Here is a 13,042-nt window from a genome sequence, read left to right as displayed (position 1 = left end):
ACACACACACACACACACACACACACACACACACACACACACACACACACACAAGAGCAATGGAACCAAGAGAGATTACAGCTTCCTCAGTCCCCCAAGTCAACTCAATCATAAAGTCCTAAACAATGTCACGATGTGGCGTGTTTTAATAAGGGTCTTTATATGCTGTTCTCATCAACTGGTTAACTAATGGCTGTCCTTGAAAACGAAGCTCGAATGTTCCCCATCCCCTTTCCCTTTGCCTCCACTATGACTCGGATGCTTTTCCATCACAGTGACAGAATATCTGAGGGAAAGAAGTTAAATGATGGAGGATTCAGTCCTGGTTTTAGGCAGGTCAATGCTCTTGAGCAGAACACAGGGGTGGCAGGAACGCGTTGAAGGGAGGCCATTCTCCTCCTAAAGAACCGGAAGTAGAGTGCAAGGGAGGGACAGGAGATCCTGTGTGACCTCCCAAAGCTCACTCTCCCTCAGACCTACTGCTTCCAACTTGGCCTCACCTACCTAAATTTGCAACACCTTTAAAATAGTGCCACCAACTGGGAACCAAGCTCACATGTCTGCAGGTTTCCTGTGTGTCCCCACAGCCATGACACTGTCTTGTTGCACAGTAAATTCAGTATGTGTAGTCACTTCTGCAAAAAGACTCAAAGAGAAGGGTATGTTTACAATACACTACTGAAGTCCCGGCTCCAGCACACATACAGTGACTTACAATAGCTGTGGAATGGAAGACAAAAATGCCTTACTTCACTCAGTAAAAATGAGCCCAAGAAGTTTAGTGTACATCGAAGTGCTTGGTAATTTTTTATAGCATAATCCTCTATTAAATTACCTGGGTGGGAATGCTGCTTAAATCAACTCCACGGAAAGTTATTTGATAAAGCAAAGCACTCTATTATACCACACACATACAAATCACCCCGGAGTCAGGTGTTATTACAAGGTAGCTTTTAATATTTATACTTGGAATTCATGTGACATACCACTAAAATAAATTTGAGGAGCCATTTTAACATATATATATGTATATATATATACATATTTGCATGGCAGGTATATAATTAAAATTAAATTAGAAATAATTTAACTATATATATATATATATATATATATATATATATATAAATTAAATTTAAAACAAAGCCAGAATATGTGCAAATCAGGTAGAAGCCAACACCATCTTTCTTCTTCTATTGCTTTCCACTTACGTTTTTGAACCATGGTCTCACAAGTTTGCCAGACTTGCTCGACAGTAAACCTGGGAGCCTCCTGTCTTTAACACCTGCTTTCTACCTAGGCTGTGTGGTCACAAGTGTGCCCTGTCACACCCAGCATTCTTGCAGGAGTTAGTGCTTGGGATCTGAACTCGGCTCCCTGTGCTTGCACGGAAAGCCTTTACCCATGAAGCCATCTCCCAGTGTCCCTACCCAGACACTTTAGTGAGGATGAAAACACCGTGCTCAAATCTTTGCCTTCAAAATCCTTCTGAGCAATTCTTTAATTACATGAAAGAGATTTTTCCCTCAGCCTCAAGAAGCTTTGTAATCTTATTAAAGGAAACATAAACTCTGACTCCACAGTCATGGTTAGAAAAAAAAAAAGTAATTCCATATGTTTATTAAATTAGAAAAGGTAATTATGTCAGAGGCCAAACTAGCAGATGGTAATGACAAACTATGAAGTGAGACCCCCTCGTGACCTCTCCTTCGCCCGTCAGGTTAATCTTTGACAGTGAGAGACAATTTTTCAGGATGAAGGAGAGTGATTTTCATGACCAGGCAGGGTTCAAATTTCTGGAACTGTCTGTAGAAGGAGAATCAAATGATAATTAGGAATTGGAACTTTTTATTTAGGTTTTTTTTTTTTTTTTTTTTTTTTTTTTTTTTTTTTTTTTTTTTTTTTTAAAGAATCTTCCTGGTACCTTTCTTGGGCCTCTCTCAAGCTGCCCACAGCCCTTGTCTTTCAGGCCCTCACAGTCTTTGTTACCTTTCACATCTGTGGAGCCTCTGGCGGGAGGCGAGCAATCTAACAACTGCGGGTATTTCATGTGGATTCTCCACGCGTGTAGTTCAGCTACAGAGGGTCTGGACCTCTCCCAGGCACCTGAGCTCTAGGAGAAGCATCTTTCAGCACGGTGGGAAGCCTAGTCCACAGCCCAAGTTAAGTTTCAAGTTACCACTTGAAATTCATTAAAAAGAAAAACAAAAATGTTGCTTGCCATCAGGACTCAGAATAGCCCTTTGTGGTGTAAACCCTGACTTTCTGACAGGCTGTAACAAAGAGATTGAAGATATAAGACACCTTGCAAAATCAGTCTCCCATCCCCTGGCCCTGGCCAGCTCACCCCAGGCTGTGTAGCACCCAAAGTAGCCGTGGTACTTGATTGTGCTACCACTAGAGGAAATATTTGTACATGTCAATCACAGGAAATGCAGGAAAGTGCTGCCCACCAAGCCATGTGCTTCCCTCTGAGCACTCGAGATGAAATCATCATCTCAAAGCAGTTATTGTTCAAGGACTGCAAAAAACTTTTAACCTTGCATGTATGACTGGTCTTTGACAAGTGCAGCCCGTGTTCCTAAGAACACATCTGAGGAGTCTGCTTGGTGTATTTTTTTTTTTCCTGCAGATTTTCTTTTCACTTCCCAGAGTTGGAAACTGGCATGGTTAACCCCTCAGCCACCACCTCTCCCTTGGATTGTAGGACCCAGGTCTGAAGCTCATCCGTGGCATCAGTTCAGTTGATTTTGTTCATGATATTTTTTCCTATACCGAATGTAGCCGAGATGACACACACCTGAAGACATGCCTTTGTAAACGTCCTACGCCATGAAACACGCAGTATGTCAAACGATGCGTCCAGAGCTCTTCAGCCACACACTTTCACGGCACAGGGATCTTCTCATTGGCCACAACCCTTATTTTCCCCCCACAGCCTCTGCCTTCCCTGCCTCTCCCCCAAGTCCCACAGTTTCTGAAACTGAGTTCAGAGCATGTTGCTTTAATAGCCAGGAGGGAGCAAACTCTTACCACACACTCCTTCAGTCAATACTTAGGGCAGCTCCGTGACTCAGATGCATACTGGTGCCAGGCAGATGGTAGAACCATATTTCTTGGTTAAATGAATGCCGTATTAACTTTAGTCAGCCTCTAAAGGTCTCTTTGGGTTCCATATTCTTGGAGCAACTGCAACAGAGAGCTTTACACTTTGAACTTGATGTGGGCACCATCATTAAACTGCCAAGGATTGCTACTCTTGCCTCTCCGGACTTGCTGTTCCTTCTAGAAAGATCCGGATGTGGTCTATTCTTGCTATCCCTTGGGACGAATAATGCCTGCAAATAATTCTGTTATTGGATGTGAAGCTGTATTTCATCTTTGACTATTACAGCCAATGATTAAAGTATGAATTTCACATTCATACATTTATCATTCATACATTTATCTTAGTCAGTGATGACATTTAGTTCCAGCTAAGAAGTTCTACAGAAAGAAATGAAAGAATGAAATTCAGATCAACATAAGTAAATAAATTTCTATTTATTTTTGGTTAACTCTTTTTTACCTGGAAAATGGATTATTGCTTTGCATTTTACTCCAAAGTAACCAAATAGCATTTCCTAAAAATCTGGAGCAAAAATGGGCTTTGGTCATTCTATAGCTGCTGCTTCCTTTCAGTCTTTGTTGGTGAATTTTTGCTTCAAACACTACTAATAGCCAGGTTGATAACTTTATAGTCTGACTGACTTCAAATCCTAATAGGTACAGGGAGAAATAACAATAATTGCAACTTGTACCTGGGCAGTCTGGGTTGGCCATGTTCAACACTCTCTCAAAAGAGTGACCAGAGTTCTATATTCTTGAAAGAAAGGAAATAGGTGATGGTGAAAACAAAACTCAGTAGCAGAGTGCAGAGCTCACAGGTACAGGCTAGGTAGCAGAGTGCAGAGCTCACAGGTACAGGCTGGGTAGCAGAGTGCAGANAGAGTGCAGAGCTCACAGGTACAGGCTGGGTAGCAGAGTGCAGAACTCACAAGTATAGGCTGGGTAGCAGTATGCACAGCTTATGAGTACAGGCTGGGCAGCAGAGTGCAGAGTTCATGATCAAGGCTGGGTAGCAGAGTGCAGAGCTCACAACTACAAGCTGGGTAACAGTGTGTACCTCAACTTAAGTTTGCACAAAAAATCTACCATAGTAAGTGACATAAGTGACAGCTATCTTTAGATTTTTTCCCCAGAAATCTTTATTTTTCCTCAATATACCATTCAAAATTCAAATATCTAATACAGATGCCACCATGAGCACACTCTTAAGTCATAATCAACATTTTCTGGAAGGGCAGAGATCGCACGATTTCTGATAAAACCCAGTCTTAGGGGTATGTGACAAAATCTTTACTTTGTACAGCCCAAGAGAAATCCAAGAACCAGCCAGTTGCATGAAATATCAGTCCACACTCTCGCCAGCAAGGCACCGGCCTGTTCTCAGCTCATGGAGACTTTCTGACCCAGAGCTCCGAAATCTCTCCACCCAGCTCCCCAAGTTCCCACAGTCTGGTCGTTACCACGCCAGCCCCATGCTTCCAATTCTCAAGGCCTTTTAGGGTGCACTTCTTGCAAACCCACGCTTTGCCATGGTACCCTTTCTCTTTGGAACCCAGTTGAGTCACCACATGAAAGAAAACACCACACAAACTTAGTTCAGAATCAACAGGTTAACTCAATCACTAGGTGCAGCAGCTGGCATCCTAATATTTTTTTTTTCTTTCCGAATAAGCTGTTTTATTTTTCAGTGAATTTGTACAAATGTCAGTTTCCTCCATATCTCTTCATGCTTGATAACTCATTTCTTTTTAGTACTGAATAATATTCTCTTGTTTGGCCATATCATAGATTATTTGTTTCACCACTGAAAGAAGTTAGAGCAGCTACAAAGTTTGAAAATTACATATGTTAGCAGATTTTGTAAGTACAAACATTTTTTATTCATTTGGGTAAATACCAAGGACTACAATTGATTAATCATTTGCATCCTAATATTTTAAGCTATACTAAATATAACTCCTCAGGTGGCAAATCCTGGTAGATTCACCATCTAAACCGGACGCTTCTTGTTGGCTACATCCACCTGTCTCCCGTCCAAAAGTCAGTCTCTTTCCCGCCCCTTGTCTTCCTCTCTCCGACCCAGAAGTCTCACCTACTTGCCCAGTGATTTTTTTTTTATATATTTTATTCAATAGAAGGGTCACATGAAGTCCTGAATACATGATTCACTCCTCATCCCAGGCAGCCACTCTTGGAGAAGCTGATTTAGCATCAAAATACAAACAGCACCAGGGCTATCCACACTTCCCCCTTTCTGTCCACTTAAAAGACTCTTTTATCTCAGATATAAATTGAGCACAACTATCACTCTGTAATTTATAAAGTACAAAATACACCTAATACCCAGTCCATTATTTTTGTCAATTAAATAGAACACTCTGTTATCTATCCTAACTTAAAAGAGGCTTATAAATCCATGGTATAATCTGGCTTAGTTTGTGTACTACCTACAAACTATCTTCTCAAATATATTTTCTCAATGTTAAAGAGCCTGGGTTGGCTATAAGACTATAACTAGTCTTCAGTCCCGTCAGAAATCCGAGAACGACTAACATTATCTGAAAATCTAGGAAGCCAGCTTCCAGAACTGAGGCAAATTGTAGAGACAGCTACCACCTATACGGCCCCAGTTAGTCAGGAAGTTGAAGCAATAGTCCTCAGCCTTCTGGCCTAGGATATTCTGACAGACTTTGAAAACCAGGAATTATTAATAATTATTAGTAATTATTAATTATTAGCTTATTCTGTCTCAGCAGTCCTAAGCTGTCCTAACCTGTCACTTGTGTCCTCTCAAGGACAGCACAGGTCTGTAGAGAAATGTGTGCCAGTGCCTGGCCAGCCAGCCTGCCGGCGTAGTGTGGATGGAATGATTTAATACTTCACGCTACACCAGCCTCTGTTCCGCAAAACACAATATCTAGCACATAGCCCTTGCCACACTTTTTTTAAATGCCTCCCCTCCGCCCATCTAAAATGGATTGAGCTCCCATTAAAGAGCAGATTGCACATTATTCCCGTACTGCTCCCACCCCTGAATGCAGTATCGGAATGCTGGTCAAAGGCCCCTGATAAATTACCGTTTGAGTAAATTTAAAAAGTGCCTGCATAGAGCATTTAACATTATGCTCCAATGTCTTTGGTACAGGAAAATATTCTGCATGCCACCAAAAGAGAAACTGAAACGCCAAGCCAGCCACGAGCCTTTTGATCAACAATGGTGACCTGACTACAAGACACATTAGAGAAAGAGTGCTACAAAGCTTGAGGAAGTAACCGACCCGTGTGTGATTTGACTTAAGGCCCACTCCAGGAGATGGGACACACTCACAACACTGCTTGGATGACCAGAGACTAGACAGCCCAGAGACACAGGGCAAAATCAAATAATACTGCTCTTAAAACAAAAACAGAAAACAGTGATAAAACAACTCCTGATGATATTCTGCTATACTCATAGATTCTCATAGATCAGTGTCTTTTTTTTTTTAGATTTATTTATTTATATTTCATGTATGTGAGTACACTGTTGCTGTCTTCAGACACACCAGAAGAGGGCATCAGATTCTCATTACAGATGGTTGTGAGCCACCATGTGGTTGCTGGGAATTGAACTCAGGACCACTGGAAAAGCAGTCTGTGCTCTCTCCAGCCCACAGATCAGACTTCGTCTCGCCCAGACATCATCAGAGAAGCTTCCTCCTGCAGCAGATGGGAACAAATACAGAGACCCACAGCCAGACTTTACACAAAGAGAGAGACTTCAGAAGACTCAGCCCTAAATGGGATGTCTCCATCAAACCCCTCCCCTCAGAGCTCAGGGAACCCCGCAGAAGAAGGGGCAGAAAGAGTACACGAGCCAGACTTACTTAGACATTTTGTTAATATGACTTGATCATGAGATTGCTACAAGACTAATATCTAAAAGGTGGCATGAATTATGAATGTCAAATAGACAAGCATCAGAACCCAAGCAGAGTGTGGCACCACACTCAGACCTTCCTACAGGAGTAGCCAGTCCCAGGCCATAGCAACCTTTATAGTCTCCATAAAGGGAAGCTACATACAGCCGCCCCAATGGGGGCAGCTTTGAGTGATGTCCCCATCAGCTTGCCCTGGATTCTAAGGAAAGTCTGAGAACCTCCGGTGATTGGGACATCCTCTTTTATGGACAATCTAATTAGGAAAATTCATGTTAACCTCAGCAGCTGAGTTTCAATGCGGAGCTAGAATTCCCTGTACGTCTCAGGGGAGAGGGCTGTGTCTCAGTTCCCTCACAGCCCCGGGGGCAGGAACACCTTCTCAGGGAATCCAGGGGCAGTCAGAACCAGCTCACAGCAAAGAAGTCTGCTTTGTGGTACCAGCCAGAGCACAAGGATTTTCACAAAGCGTGGCAGCTGTTTTCTTAGAGAATCACACAGAGAAGTCACAGAGAAATACAGCCTAGTGTAACCCAATAGACCGCATTATTGTATATTTGTATGTATAATATATACATGCATATTAGATTATACGCTAATCTAATAGACGAATGGCAGAGGTCAGACTGAAACAGCTAAGGGGAAAAAGACAGTGAAAGCCAACATAAAACCAGCCAAAGATGACAGAGTCCAAGCACACCTACACACACACACACACACACACACACACACACACACACACATGCACAAGTGTAAATGTGCACACTTCCCTGGACACTATTCCCAATTCATACGACAGATGTATCCACCATAGCTGGAATCTTGAGAACTGAGAGTCCCTTGAATGCCCAGAAGATCTCACCTGTCTAGGGACTGGAGGGAGAACCGTGCCTCACGTGAGTAAACCGTGAGTCTTTAAGGCAGTCCACACATTCAAAATCACCTTTGCCCTCCAGAACAACACTAACTCTTCCTCTGTGATCTCTGGTTATGTCTGCTCTTTAACACCGCCTTCAGGCATCCCCCGATCTTCCAGGAACTGTTGCTCTACTCTCTGCTGCCACGACCCCTTAGGCGAGCAAGCCTCATCGTGCCACCATGCTCCCAGGCTGGGTTATTTGTTTATGGTCTGTACTCCCATAATGTATCTCTTTACACTTAGCCACCTTGGGTCCTAGGGATGTATTCCTGTGCCTGGCTCCCCTGCTAACCTGTTAGCACAAAATTAGGATTTCTTCGTTTTGGAATCAGCATGCGTTTTGCCTGGCACTTAAAGCCAGTTTGACAAATTCAATAAATAAGCAAATGAACTGCTGAATTCTTAAAGAAATCATCAATAATTTCGTCAACAGCTCTAGTATTCTCATTACTCATATCCACCCATCTTTATCTCCCACCCCCACTCTCGGACGCCCCCCCACCCCTGCAGCTGATGAGAGAGAAAACTGAGTTGTAAACGTCTTAACATGCTGAACTTCAGAGAGTTCTTTTTTTCTTTTGTACCAGATTAATAGGTTGAAAAACAAACTGAAGAGAATTAAACCTGCTGCAAGAAACAGAAATACGCATCCAAGAAGCACCTACATAGTGAAAGGTCCTGGGACCTTGGTTAGTTCATCTCCCAGTCTCCTCCCAGAAATGCTAGGTGTCTTTCAGTAACACTTGACGCCCATCATTCAAGATAACTCAACTTATTAAATCATCAGGATGACCTTGAAACACCATGGGAACCAAACCCAGGCACTGTGAAAAGGAGAGAGTAATTTAATAGCCAAGTCTTTATACAGCTGAAAGGACAATGACCCCACTCCTGGTGCCCTGCAGTAGGATGGTCATTTCTACCTCTGTTCTCAGAGGCACCCACAACAGTAAGTACAAGAAGAAACAGCAACACCAGTTCTTCACCAGCAGTAGGAGGCAGCTGTTGCCATAAGCCATAAGTCATAAAATATACACATATGCAAGTGGATGAGTCCAGCAGGTTCCAGGGGTCAAAGTGCCTGCTTCTAGATGGTACTCTGGCTGGGAAGCACATGGAGCCACCCACGGTCTCTGGAAATGCTGGAGCGTTGGAAAGCCCAGGGGCAAGGGACAAAGCAGACAAAGGAGAGATTGTGATTCTGAACCTCCTTTCGTGGGTTGGCACTTACTCCTGGAAACAACCGACGCGACCTCTGGCTCCGCAGCAGACCAGACTGGTTGCTGAACAGAGCTACCCCGGGCTCCTTTCCCCATCTACCTTTGAACAGCAAGGAAACTTAAAGCCTAGGTTGGGAAGTGGAAGAGGTCCCATCCCATTGAAAAGATCTACGTTGGTGGCACAAAGTCAAGGCCATTCAGGAACGTATTCCCATAAGGAAGCAATCCCCAAGCCAGGTGGTAGTGGCGGCTGCGCATGCCTTTAGTCCCAGCACTTGGGAGGCAGAGGCAGACAGATTTCTGAGTTCGAGGCCAGCCTCGTCTACAAAGTGAGTTCAGGACAGCCAGGACTACACAGAGAAACAGAGAAAAACCCTGTCTCGAAAAACCAAAAAAAAAAAAAGCAGTCCCTGGTCAGCTTCCTGCATGTTTTTATATTTGTTTGTTGGTTTTTGTTTTGTTTTGTTTTTTTATATGTAAAGACACCCAAGAAGTTAAAAGCTTCCAAGGAAAGCTAAGAGACACAAACAGAAGGAGAAAAAGTTCTTTATAGAGACACGACAGAAAGCAGGACAAATTGCAAAGAAATTAGGAAACAAGAGTTTACCATGAAGGGAAACATCAGAACATTTTCTTCTTTGAGACAAGTTCTCAAATCCTAGCCTGACTGACATCAAACTCACAGCAATCCCCCTGCCTCAGTCTCCCCAATGCTGGAATTACAGGTATAAGACACTATATCTGACTCTTTTGTATCTTGTTTCCAGACCCCAGACCCCAGTAATGGAATGTCCATAGAGATGGACCCAACGGATTAACATAGCGGTCACCTACCCCAGAATTCCCTAATGTGGTTTAAATCAGGCCTGCAAGCTCACTTGATTGTCTCTCTATCTTGAAAATAGAAGACCCCAGCATGCTGGACCTCTGCAGAATAAAACTTTCTGCATTTACATACTATTTGAGTTTGGAGTATCATTTTTCAGGGACTCATGGACCCTTGCATGTGGAGGCTTGTCTTGGTATTCACTGAAGACCCTTTCTGATGGTAAGTCTGGGCACCCAGTTTTCTTTGTCTTATCCATATCTGTATGTGTTTTGGGTTTAATCTGGAGGCTGAGGAGCAAAGTGGACCTGTATTTTGTCACCTGGCCAGGAGCAATGGAAGACGCTCCTGACCCCCTACCAGAAGCTCGAGACCTTGTTACTTCCCATGTGGATTCTGAACTGGCTGTGGGTCTATGGGCCTCCCATCCTGGGGAGACACAGTCTGAGACAAGCTTTCAATTTGTTTTTGTTTTCCTGGGAATGTCCTTCTGAGTCTGCCTGTGTGTGTTCTGTCCTCCTGTGTCTGTCTGTCTGTGTTCTGTTTGTGCTTTTTGTCCTCTCATACAATTTTTTCTTTGATTCCTAGGATGGGACAGGCACAAACCACCTCACTGGGCTTGGTCTTGAACCATATGAAGGATTCTTCCACTGAGTCACAGAAGACTTGGGTCTGATTGTTAGTCCCCTCAAACTAACCATCTTTTGTAGGAATGAATGGCCCACTCATGGCCTGAGGAGGGGACTTTCCATCTCCCCATCATTTGCAGGGTGAAGGTTTAGTTTATGAGACTTGGGGCCACTTGGACCAAATGTCATATATCACCACATGGCACACAAGATCTGCTTCAGGAGCTGAGTCAACTTAGCTACTGAGTGTCTGCTAAGAAGGCCCAACTTTGTCAACTTGAGGTCCCCTATCTGAGGAGAACCAGCCAACACGTGCTGTCAGATGCCTCGAAAGCAAAATATCCTTAGCATCCCAGTTCCATCAGTCCAAAGGCAAGTACAGGAATTTCTTGGATCTGCCGGGTTCTGTAGACTTCGGATGCCACGGTTCACCGAGTTAGCCAGACCATTATATGAGGCCACCAGGGCCCAAGAAGCCGAAAGGGAGGCTGCCAAGCTTCCACTGCCAACAGTCTGGTAGCTCTGTCAGCCCCCTGCACTCCTAGCCATCCCTGAATATACTGTTGAAGACAAATGACATTAGGGCAAGTGCCAAGGAGTTTACAGAAGAGTTGGATGGTTGCTGACCTCTGAAGGCTGTACCACCCTACCAAAGGAGGTTGCTAAGGAACTCATCCATCAGATTCATCAAGCTTCACACCTGGGTCACCAAAAGCTGTAGGAATTGCTGTGATGGGCAAGGTACAAAATATCTGACTTAGGACACTTGGTTGATCAGGTATCTCAGACTGTGCCACCTGTCAGGCTGAGAACTCCTCAGGCCCCAGTCAAGGAGCTGCTCCAGGAACTGGAATCAGGGGTCCACAGCCAGGGGCTATTTGGGAAATAGATTATACAGAAATAAGACCAGGTACATATGGATACAACTATTTTTTATAGATACCTTTTCAGGATGGGTAGAAGCCTACACTACAAAGAAGGAGACTGCCAACATAGTGGCAAAGAAGTTTCTGGAAGACATCATACCCAGGTAGGGTTTGCCTACCCTGCATGGATTTGACAGTGGAGCAGCATTCATTTCTCAGGTAACTTGATCTCTGGCACAGGTTCTGGGGACCAACTGGAAATTACATTGTGCATACAGACTCCAGAGTTCAGGGCAAGTAGAGAGGATGACTCAGATCTTGAAAGAAGCCTTGACCAAATTAACCCTTGAAACTGGTGGTAGGTGACTGGACATCTCTCCTACCTTATGTTTTATATAGGGTGAAGAACACCTCCTATATTTTAAGCTTCACCCCCTGTGAGATCCTATATTACAGGCCCCCTCCCATGAAAATCCTCGGAAGCCCTCCACAGGGTCCAGAAGCAACGCTGACCTGCCATCTGCCAGGTCTAAGAGTCCGCTTCTCCCCCTAACCGCCATTTATTTGAAACAAGTGATGAAGTCTGGATTAAGAGACATAACCACAAGACTCTGGGACCTCACTGGAAAGGGCCTCACACCATGATCCTAACCATGCCTCTGGCTGTTAAGGTGGATGGGATCAGGACATGGATATACCACTCCACTCCCATGTTAAGCTGCCGGGAGAGAGACATCCAGCAGTTGAGGTCCCAACAGAGGAGATGTTCCAGGAAAGATGGAAGGTCACCCCACACCCTGTTGATCCCCTGAAACTGCGACTCCAGTGCTCATGATCCTGCTTGCTGGCTGCTTACCTTTTGCTGCACCAGCCAGGAGCCCCCTTAATATCTGGGTATCCCCCAGGGGGGGCGATGCAACGACCTTGTCATCAAGTTCGCAGTGGCTGGCAAGAAGGCTGACTGGACTGCTGGTTCTTAACAAAGAAATGTTAAGCCCCAGACTTAACAAAGAAATGTGGGTTACCTGACAGGGATTCTGCATCGGAAATAAGGTAGCCAATTCCCACCTCTCCAACTGCACTGTAACCCCTACTGTTGCAGGATTCATGCTGCCCCCAGAGAATGCTTGGTGGCCTTGTACCTCAGGACTTACTCCATGCATTCACGACCTGGTTGTCAATACAACTGAGGGTTTTTATGTCTTCAACCAGCTAGCACTTCCAAACAAGCAAGTTAAACGGAGGGCATTTGCACTGAGGTGCTAGGTTCTCTCCTTGGCATAAGGCTGGCATGAGCTGCCAGTGTAGGGGCCTCAGAAACATCTCAAGGATTTGAGCTGGTCCATTAATGAAAGTTGGGAATGAGAAGGCTAGGCTAACTCTTACCCCTCTTGAGTGCATTTGCTTCTTTTTGTTCTAGAGCTTTCAGATGTGCTGTTAAGTTGCTAGGGTAGGATCTCTCATATTTCTCATTTTTCTTTCTTTCTTTCTTTCTTTCTTTCTTTCTTTCTTTCTTTCTTTCTTTCTTTCTTCTCTCTCTCTTTTTTTTTTTTTTTT

Source organism: Mus pahari, chromosome 10, assembly GCF_900095145.1.
Source record: "Mus pahari chromosome 10, PAHARI_EIJ_v1.1, whole genome shotgun sequence".
In the NCBI taxonomy this organism is placed as follows: Eukaryota; Metazoa; Chordata; class Mammalia; order Rodentia; family Muridae; genus Mus; species Mus pahari.
The sequence above is the reverse complement of the archived record's forward strand: the minus strand, read 5'-3'. Positions refer to the sequence as shown.